The sequence below is a fragment of the Sebastes fasciatus genome, chromosome 10, assembly GCF_043250625.1.
Source record: "Sebastes fasciatus isolate fSebFas1 chromosome 10, fSebFas1.pri, whole genome shotgun sequence".
NCBI classification, from domain to species: domain Eukaryota; kingdom Metazoa; phylum Chordata; class Actinopteri; order Perciformes; family Sebastidae; genus Sebastes; species Sebastes fasciatus.
The window spans coordinates 33,865,022-33,876,454 of record NC_133804.1 but is presented as its reverse complement, the minus strand read 5'-3'; the positions used below and the strand labels follow the sequence as shown (position 1 = coordinate 33,876,454).

Sequence of the window (11,433 nt, the reverse complement as noted above, 5' to 3'; positions counted from 1 at the left end):
TCTACGTTATTTAAATAATAAAATATGAAAACTTCAAGGGGGGGTGAATACTTTATATATGTTCAGTGTTTACGGACGAGGGGGGGGGGGGGTAATGAAGGAGTGAATGAGACCTGAAAACATTTACAATAAACGAAGATGTAAAATCAAAAATCAAACATGCAATGGTCCGATGAGGAAGACGGTCTGCAGGTCTGGATCATCTCTAACCAGCCTACAGTTTACTGTGAAGACCCTCCCACCGTCAGCTGATCCGGATCACCTGATCCGGATCACCTGATCCAGATCACCTGAGTCTCTCAGCCTATAAAAACTGGCCCATGTGGTTGCTCTGTTTCTCTCAGCTGACATCCACCCTGCACCACCTCCATAGGACACCTCCATGCTCCACACTGGTTATCTGGGTTCAATCTACTTTGAGGTAAATATGATATATGATATGATATGATGTGATATGATATGATATGATGTGATGTGATGTGATGTGATGTGATGTGATGTGATGTGATGTGATGTGATGTGTTTGTGATAACACTGATTGTTTTGACTCAAGTCTGAGACTCTTCTACAGACTAAACCTGCTCAGAAACAGTGTGATTATGGACACAGACAGTCAGACTAAACCTGGAAATGTTCTCCTCTCGTCCTGAAATGGTCCTCAATCGGTACCAGAGTACTTCCTGGTTTTATAAATGAAGCGACTCAGTTGAAGCAACGGCGACAGCGCTGTGTGTGTGTTTGACCAATCAGAGACGATCATCCCTCCAAACTGCACCCCAATACTTTCAGAATGTACTACCACCTGATGACCACCTGATTACCACCTGATTACCACCTGGTGACCACCTGATGTGACCACCTGATGTGACCACCTGATGTCCACCTGGTGACTACCTGTTGACCACCTAGTGACCACCTGGTGACCACCTGACGACCACCTGATGGACCACCTGATGGACCACCTGGTGACCACCTGATGACCACCTGGTGACCACTTGATGGACCACCAAGTGACCACCTGGTGACCACCTGGTGACTACCTGATGACCACCTGATGTGACCACCTGGTGACTACCTTATGACCACCTGATGTGAACACCTAGTGACCACCTGATGACCACCTGGCGACCACCTGACGACCACCTGATGGACCACCTGGTTACCACCTGGTGACCACTTGATGGACCGCCTGGTGACCACCTGATGACCACCTGATGACCACCTGATGTGACCACCTAGTGACCACCTGGTGACCACCTGATGACCACCTGATGACCACCTGATGTGACCACCTGATGACCACCTGGTGACCACTTGATGTGACCACCTGATGGAGCACCTGGTAACCACCTGGTGACCACCTTATGTGACCACCTGATGACCACCTGATGACCACCTGATGACTACCTGATGGACCACCTGATGACCACCTAGTGACCACCTGATGACCACCTGATGACCACTTGATGACCACCTGGTGACCACCTCATATACCACCTGATGACCACCTGACACCAAACCACCAAACAGGCGGTCTGTTTGGCGGCAGAGCGCCGCCTTCCGACTGAATATTCATCAGCACCACCTGCCTTCCTGCCCGCCGTCGAACAGCGCCTTCAAAGAGTGTGTGTGTGTGTGTTGGCTGGTTGCGTAGCGGCCTCTCATAGCGACCCCCGGCGGTTCGAGTCTCTTTGAAGCGGCGAGCTGAAGACCTTCTCCGTGATGGTCGCCCTTCGCCCGCCGCCGTTTCACGGCTCCTCTAAACGAGGTCGCGCTCCGTCAGGATGAAACAAATGAGTCATTATTCCAGTGAAGGCTAATTCTGCCCTCCTCCTGAAACGTGTGGGAGTTTTTAATATAGCGGAGAGAAGAAGAACGCGGCGTCCTGGGACCGGTTTGGCTTTTCATCAATCTGCCGTTTCCTCTCTGTTTTTTGGGGAGGGTGTTGTTATTTTTCTCCCTCTCGCCCACGCTGACGGAGAGGAGCGGCGAACAAAAGCTTTTCATTGTAGCGCTCTTTTAAAATCAGCTCTTGTTTTGGGGAAGTCTCACAGGAAGCGTGGACTTCACAGAGGTGGATGTTTTTCCAATAAAAGCTGTGGGAATATTGTGAAATCTCTTTGTTATGAGCGCTGAAGTTTAGCTCCTCTTTCATTTTCTCTCCTCTGCACTGATCAGGGATCACAGTCAGGACTTGTTTCTGAACACAGGAGCCGTTTAACACAAAGAAACATCATCAATATCGTTAATGACAAAGTCCAAATACTCTGAAAACAGATGCTAAAAGTCCACAATAATACTGTCAGTAGAACAAGCAGAGAAACATGTTAGTTTACAGGTTAATTTAGCAGCTGAAACCGTTTACAGAAAACACTCAAATACACCCCGCTGACATTTACACACATTTGTAATTTGTAATAAGACCCCCATGATCTCATGGACACAAATAATCGTGAAAAATATGAGTTCAGAATATTTTTTGTAACTTCCAGAGGTGGTAGAAGTATTCAGATCTTTTAAGGCAGTAAAGGTACTAAAACACACTGACAAAATACTCCACTACAGGTAGAAGTCCTGCATTCAAAACCTGACTTTAAAGTTCCTGTGAGGAACTTTTAAATGGCTCTGAAACAGTCTCAGTTTAATCCTGATGCCTTTATATAACCTACTAACCTGATCTCACAGGAAGGCGTATAAATACCTAGACATTACAAGGACATTCAGTGTGTCATGAGGACGTGTCATTTGTACACCACGCGAATGTCCTCAGTTAGATTCAGGCAAGAAAACCACTTAGGATACAGCAAAACGTCATGGTTGGGCTTAAAATAAGTAAGTAAACTAAGTAAAACACGTACGGAAACAACTACGGAAAACACGTCACTAACATCAATAAAAAACATGTCACTAACTTCAATAAAAAACGCATCGCAAACGTCAACAAAAAACACGTCAAACCTCACAACAAAAAACACGTCCCTTACTCAACAAAAAACACGTCACTAACGTCACAAATAAAACGTACAAAACAAAACACTGATCAACAACGATCTCCTGGTTAAAGTCCTGTGTTTGTTGGACCCGTCCTCCATCAGTGGTCATTCTCTCTTCTTTTTCTACGTCACTAACTCTCTAAGGCGTTCTTATTGCACGCTAAACGCCTTGCACATTATCATGGCATTTATACGCTTTTTCATGTGAACGGGCTGAACCTCCATCAGTAAACGAGACCATCAGAGAGAAGATGTTCTATATAGTTATTCTGAATGCTCGTCCTCGGTGCCACCGGATCTGATTTAGACGACATCATGCAGGTTCATCAGAAACTCCTTCAGCTCAGACTCCAGCAGCGACCAGCCCACCGTGGTCGGACCCAGATCCGGCTTTGCTACCGCCTTCTGGTTCGTATCCACGTTTTTTATGGCGAGGGATCGCCTCTCTTCCCAGCATTGGAAGCTTGACGGGCCGCTACTAGACACCTGATTGGACGAACCTCTTCCCTCCGTGGGCCGCTGCTCCCAGCTTTCAAGCCGGAACCAACATGGCGGCTCGTTTGGAAACTTTCTTCTCTTATATCATGTAAATAGTTCACTGAGATGTTTCTGGAAACATTTAATGAGAGAAATAATCCGAGTTGATGAATCTGTCTTCATTTTAGATCAACAACGGTGAGTTTAAAAGTTTTTTCCAGAGGCGGCGAGTCGCGTCGAACACCTCTGATTTACATCAAGTATTCCAGACCTCAACTTTATGCAAATGAGGAGCGGGCCATGTGACGCCCTGTCTCTGGAATCGTGCTGCCACACTCCCAGAATGCATTGCACGGCTGCTTATATGAATGGGAAGCGTGGAGAGGACGGAGGCTATGGACAATCAGACCTGCAGTCGGAGTTCCAGCGGGAGGTGGAGAGCTCGGCGCCCGGCAGCAGCGGCTCCTCCTCCAGACAGTTTCTCCGCCGGTCCCCGCTGATGGGAGCCAACACCGACGCCACGCTGCTGGAGCACCAGGCCGTACTGCTGGGCCCGCTGGAGGGAAGGGAGGCAAGGGAGGACCAGAACCAGGACTGAACGGGGCAGACTGTCAGACCCTGCTGCAGTAAAATGAGGTTTTCTAAAGGGACTCTGGTGCTCACTGACTGTAGTAACTGTACGTTACTCTGCACAACGGCTCCCTTCAGACTGACAACACTGGTTTTCTGTTTCCTGTCAGTCACGACGACTCGGTCTCAACTGAAATGTCTCAAATCTGTTTGTGTTTCTTCTTTTAAAGCGTCAGTAGAAACATCAGGAAGCGTCAGAGTTTTAGTGAAAACATGTCGACACAACTGGAGGAGGAGGAGGAGACGCTTCACCTTCCCTCTGTTTCCTCTCACAGAGAGAGGAGGAGGAGGATTATGGAGTCTGATAAAGAATGACTTCCATCTGGACTCAGAGACCAGTGTGAGAGTGTTTGGGGATTTGTCTCCCTGTAAAACATCTGGAGGAACAATCTGCTGTAAATAAGCAGCAGCGACTCGCTGCCACCCGATAAATAAAAAGAGAAGAAGAAGAAGCTGCAGCCTTTCTGCTGAATCTACAGGACACACACACACACACGGACACACACACACACACACACACACACTCATAACTGTGTTGTTGTGTTTTCTCTCACTGATCCTGTTAGAACACGTTTCTGTTTCACTGAGTGTGTTTCAGTGTTTCTGAGCGACACGTCTTCATGTTTGTGTTCGTGTGCATGAAGATGAGTTTAACCGTCTGGATCCACCTCGTACTGACAGGTCATAAACATTAATACATTTTTAAAAAGAGTAAGCATGAAAATACACTCTGCTCCTCTGTTCTGATTAAAACATACTTATTTTTTTGTTGAATATCAGATTTGGATTTAGGAACACAAATCATCTGTGAACTAAACATGTTGTACGTTAAAGGACCGACGGTGTCGTCTCCAGGTTGTAAAGCTCTCTGAGGCAAATCTGTGATATTGAGCTACACAAATAAAATTGACTTGACAGGTTACTGTGTTTGTCTAAAATACGTTTTAATTAGGGATGTCAATCGATGGAAATATTTAATCACGATTAATCCCAAATTAAGATGGAGACGGCCAAAAACCAAGATGGAGACGGCCAAAACCAAGATGGAGACGGCCAAAAACCAAGATGGAGACGGCCAAAAACCAAGATGGAGGTCGATCTCAAAATCTGTGTGCTTTGTCTTCCATTAATGTCCATCACTCGCTTTCTGCTCCTCTGGGAAGCAGCCGTTCAAAAAGTTTAAGCAATAAATAAGCAAATAGTTATAATAGTATGGATATTTATAATATCGTTATTGTTCAACACGGGATATTTGGATTTAGGAACACAAAGGAGGACGTTTTACTGACGTCTGGTAGTCACTTTCAGTCCAAAATGGCGGACGCGTAGCTCTGCTGCTGGAACCAACGACTGACTTTCACTTCTTGGTGATAATTAACATTGTTTGTCATTTCTTTTCTCATTTTAACAATAAACATATTTTGTTTTAATAAGACCGTTTTCATATTATGACAAGAAAGATTTTCATGTCATAATGACACATTGTTCTTACTAAATTACTAAGTTCTGTTTCTGTTATTAGAAGATGTCTCATTAAAAGATGAAACTCTTCTCATTATGACACATCAGCTCCTCTCTGGTTAGAACCAGATGAGTCGGTCTGTTGTTATAACAACGCTGATGTTAAACTCTGTTAGTTGGTTCAGATTATCAGGCCACATATATGTAGTGATTATAATGAGTGTGTGTGTGTGTGTGTGTGTGTGTGCGTGTGCGTGAGCGTGTGTGTGTGTGATGCTCTCTAACGGCCTCTAACAAGCACATGTGTGTTCCTGATACTCAGATATCCTTCAGTGTGTGTTTTTAAAACACACACATCCGTGCGTCCCCGCGGGCCTCTCTTGGCGTGCTCTCCCATAATTCCTCTTGTCCACACCACAAAGCGTCCTCCCTCGGCAGCCCGCAGTCCATCAGAGAGAAGAGCGTCGAGCCGCCGCCGCCATTACGGCGAATTGCGGCGGCCTCGCGGGAGCGCGGCGCCGGCGCTCTGCCTCTGAACCCGAGAACACGGCGCCGTTTGTGTTGTTGTTGTTGTTGTTGTTGTTGCTGTTGTTGTGTTTACTTTCCTGCGTTCAGATCGACGCGCTACACAAACAGCGTGTTGGCTGCTTGGGTTGGCACAGACGCAGCCCGTTAATTATGTTTTCACTGCCAAGCATACAATCACACGGTAATTGGAGTTGGAGCAGAGGATTGTGGGAGTGAAGTGAATGATAATGACTGTGTGGTCATCTGCATCATCACCATCATCATCATCATCATCATCATCACCAGCAGCAACACGAGGAGCTGCTGATCACACTCAGACACTGAGAGCACGACGCCGGAGAGGAAACACGTTAAACACACTGAACACATGATACTCTGAACACATGATACAATGAACATACAACACGCTAAACACTCTGAACACATGATAGACTGAACACATGATACACTGAACATACAACACGTTAAACACTCTGAACACATGATACACTGAACACGTGATACACTGAACACATGATACTCTGAACACATGATACAATGAACATACAACACGCTAAACACTCTGAACACATGATAGACTGAACACATGATACACTGAACATACAACACGTTAAACACTGAACACATGATACACTGAACACGTGATACACTGAACACATGATACTCTGAACACGTGATAAAATGAACACATGATGCTCTGAACACATGATACAATGAACACGTGATACACTGAACACGTGATACACTGAACATACAACACGTTAAACACACTGAACACATGATACACTGAACATACTAAACACATGATACACTGAACATACAACACGTTAAACACTCTGAACACATGATACACTGAACACATGATACTCTGAACATACAACACGTTAAACACTCTGAACACATGATACACTGAACACATGATACTCTGAACATACAACACGTTAAACACTCTGAACACATGATACACTGAACACGTGATACACTGAACACATGATACTCTGAACACGTGATAAAATGAACACATGATGCTCTGAACACATGATACAATGAACACGTGATACACTGAACACGTGATACACTGAACATACAACACGTTAAACACACTGAACACATGATACACTGAACATACTAAACACATGATACACTGAACACATGATGCCAAGAACACATGATACACTGAACACATGATACACTGAACACATGATGCACTGAACATACAACACGTTAAACACACTGAACATACTTAACACATGATACACTGAACATACAACACGTTAAACACACTGAACATACTGAACACATGATGCACTGAACACACAACACGTTAAACACACTGAACATACAACACGTTAAACACTGAACATACTAAACACATACACTGAACACACAACACGTTAAACACACTGAACACACAACACGTTAAACACACTGAACATACAACACGTTAAACACACTGAACATACAACACGTTAAACACTGAACATACTAAACACATACACTGAACACACAACACGTTAAACACACTGAACACACAACACACTGAACATACAACACGTTAAACACACTGAACATACAACACGTTAAACACATTCTCTCTCCCAACTCGTCAAATACCGCCGCTTGGTCAGCCCCCTCGTCATCAGAGACCGGCGTACAGCGTAGCCCGCTAGTGTTGGACGGACAAGAGACGGCGTGTCAATATACGCTCGTTACATGCATGTAGTGTCCTTTCAAAATAAACTTCTGTTTTCACAGGAAGTTGGTTTAGACAACACAAACACTTAGTTAGAGTTAGGAAACGGTTGTGGTTGACGTTAACTTCACTGGCTAACGACTCACAGGACAAAATGAGTCAACGTTACCTTTAGTTAATACTACGCCACTGCTCCGACCGTTGAATAACGCCGCGGGTGAGTTTACTTTGGAGTTAGTTGAAAGCCCGGTTCATCACAGTGTTAATATAAAAGGTGCCTCTGTGCGTCGGTTTCTGATGCCGATGGCCGCTGACCAAACGGTGGTTGTTTACATACGTATTATACTTAGTTTACATGATGAATTTAGGCCCAACCGTGATGTCTTTATTAAACCTAACTGAGGTTTTGTTGCCTGAACATAATCACAACCGTTTCATGTTAACGACGTGAAATGACTCTTTTACGTCTTCCATGAGATCAGGTTGTTTCATTCGTACCTTCCTACAGAATCTGTGAATGTCAGCAGCTCTCTGCAGGAATCACTTCACGTTTTATCATTTAATTATCAGAGCTGTTTATCGTCTTCTTGTCCTCTTATTCATCTCTCTGTCCTCCATCATTTAGTCTCGTCCAACTCTTCTTCATCTCTTTATCTAACTCTTCTTTCACACACTTCTTCTTGCTGCATCATCCTCTCTCTCTCTGTCTCTCTCTCTCTCTCTCTCTCTCTCTCTCTCTCTCTCTCTCTCTCTCTCTCTCTCTATCTATCTGCCTCCTGCAGTTTTCTTATTTATCACCATCACTAATATCTCTCACCTCCCTCCTCCTCCTCTCCTCTGAGGCTCACCTCCTTCACCTGCTCCTCTCCTCTTCTTCACCTCCTCCTCCTCCTCCTCTTCCTCATTAACACTGAGCCCTGATGGATGTCGAGGCGAGGCCCGGCTCACCCTCAGCATCATTCTCGCCCCTGTTGCTCTGTGTAGGAAACCCCTCACCTCTCGGCGGGAGGCGGCGGTCGAAGTGGCCGTTCGGGTTCCCGCCGGGGCCGCCCGCCATCTGCCGCCGCCATCACCCCCCGAGTAGCGGCAGCAGCAGCAGCAGCTCGCCGGAGCCCGTTGACTCCCGACACAGCTGGAACACCGAGGTGATGATGGGAAGAAGACCTGCTGCTGCATTCAGGGCCCACAGGGAGGATCGTACATGTGAGTTTCCTACAAGAAAATATGAGAAGGTAGAAAATGCTGCAGACGCTACGGGTCAGAGTTTAGATGGTCGGTTCTCTGCTGGTCCGTCATCGATCCATTAGTCCAACACTTTGGTTCGGGGCAACATATCCAACAACTATTAATCAGATTTTCATGTAATTAGCAACGATCCATCAATCTGGATCAATATATCGGTTAACGCCATGAAACATTTAACGGCACGTGGTCATACGCTGGCGTCTCTCAGGTTAGACGACCTGTCTCATAAGAGCTGGTGAAATTTAAACCTGTAAAGCGCCGCCACAAAGAGAACAAGAGAAGAAGAGTAGCGTGGCGTTCCTCAGGGTTCGACTCCGGGCTCCTGTCAGTTCCAGACGCTCGGAAACTTCTACACCTTTAGAGGAGGAGAAGAAGAAGAAAGGATCCTCCAGGAGCTCCACTCCATCACCACCACCTCTCCCATCATGCCTCACCTGACAGGACATTACAGATGCATTATGGGATCTGAGGGGGACGCAGAGCTTCATGAATATTTGATAAAACATGAGAGGACCAAACGGAGGTCGTCGGGAGACGACGAGGGTCATCAATATTACATCACAGCGCCACATGGAGCTCTCTTTACTCATTTATTCTCTTCTTCTCTTTGTCTCAGGGACATTTAGGGAAGTTTGACCACAAAATAACTCAAAGTTTGACAGAGAGAGAAGAAGAGTTTATCCTCAGCCCACCTCACACCGCGGCGTCGGAGAACCACAGAAGAAGAGTCTGTTTGCTCCTGGAAGTGTTGAGAGTTATATTTATATTTATCAGATATTCCAACGCTTTAAACTGTTGGTAATAATGTGTCATTTACATCAGATTTCATGCAAACAACGTATATTGATAAGAGGTAAAGTGTTCCAGCAGCAGAGCTACGCATCCGCCATTTTGGACTGAAAGAGACGACCAGACGCCAGTAAAACGTCTTCCTACAAAGAGACGTACAAAAGTAAAACTACATTATTAATATTCTATCCTCATATTCTATTAAAATGCCCTGTGTTGAACAATAACATATTATAAATATAAAAAACGTTTCAATCAGAAATTTTGTAAAACGTCCGAAAAATATACAAAACGTATTAAAATATGTAGAAAATTAAAAAAAAGTTAGTGAAAAGTCTGAATAATGTGAAAAATATACAAAAAATATTAAAATATGTGAACAAAATATTGAAAAATCTGAAGAATATCCCAAACATTTGCAACATCAGCCCCCAGCAGCAGAGCTACACTTCCGCCATTATGGACTGAAAGTGACTACCAGACGCCAGTAAAACGTCCGCCTTCAAAGAGACGTACAAAAGTAAAACTACATTATTAATATTCTATTGTCATATTCTACTGAAATGGCCTGTGTTGAACAATAACATGTTATAAATATAATAAGAGTTTTCAGTCCAAAATGGCGGCAGCGGCTGTTCTCTTTGATTCTAAACTCTTTGTCTGAGTCCTGCAGATCAACAGTCAGTGTTTGTGTTAGAGGAAATAAAAAAATAATTTAACATAAAGTTAAATGATAAAGTAAAGTCGACATGATGTCATCACATTACAGGTGATGATGTCACACATCCTCCATTAACACACCTGACAGAGACCTGCAGAAACCATCAAGAGACAAAGAAACCCAACGATGAAGAGCCGGAGGATCAGGAGTCCAGAAGCTTCACAGTTTGGACCCAAGATGGAAATCTCCCAGGATGGTAATCAGATTACATGACAGTATCTACAGGTGTAAAGCACCTAAAACACACGGAGGACGGATCGATCCTCCCAGCAGAACCTCCTCTCAGCGACCGGCTGAGACCACACTGAACACTGAAGTGTGTTCTGTATTTCTAGTATTTTCCTCCTCTGGTAAACATCTGGGAGGAATCTATTACTCTCTTGTTTACTTCCTGTTATTGTTCTCATTGGTTGTTTTAGTCATGTGACACAAACAGGTGATCAGGAAGTGCTTCAGCTCCATGTGGTCGTCTCTCAGCTCTCAGCTCTCAGGTACCGTCTCCTCTCCATCCTGTTTCTACCTGTAAGTTCTATTCACACTTTTAGTATTTTGTTAAGTTACATTTAAATACTTCATACTTTTAGTTTATTTACATGTGAACACTGTGAACCGATGTTGAACCGTCCGTGATGGGGTTTCCTTTAAAGGTCCCATATCGTGCCCAATTTCAGGTTCATACTTGTACTTTGTGTTTCTACTAGAACATGTTTACATGCTGTAACGTTAAAAAAAATATTTATTTCCCTCATACGGTCAGCCTGAATATACCTGTATTCACCCTCTGTCTGAAACGCTCCGTTTTAGTGCATTTCAAGGGAATTGCAACGGAATTGCGTTGCCTGGCAACAGCTTGTGTCCATGTTTACTTCCTGTCAGCTGATGTTATTTACATACAC

General features: G+C 44.5%; 1 long non-coding RNA gene across 1 annotated transcript; it reads left to right on the top strand.

The window, feature by feature from the left end:
* Positions 1-328: 328 nt before the first annotated feature.
* Positions 329-11,433, top strand: LOC141774873 (uncharacterized). Its single transcript, XR_012595492.1, has 3 exons — positions 329-421; positions 8,767-8,985; positions 10,586-11,433. It is a non-coding gene; the product is annotated as an uncharacterized LOC141774873 (long non-coding RNA).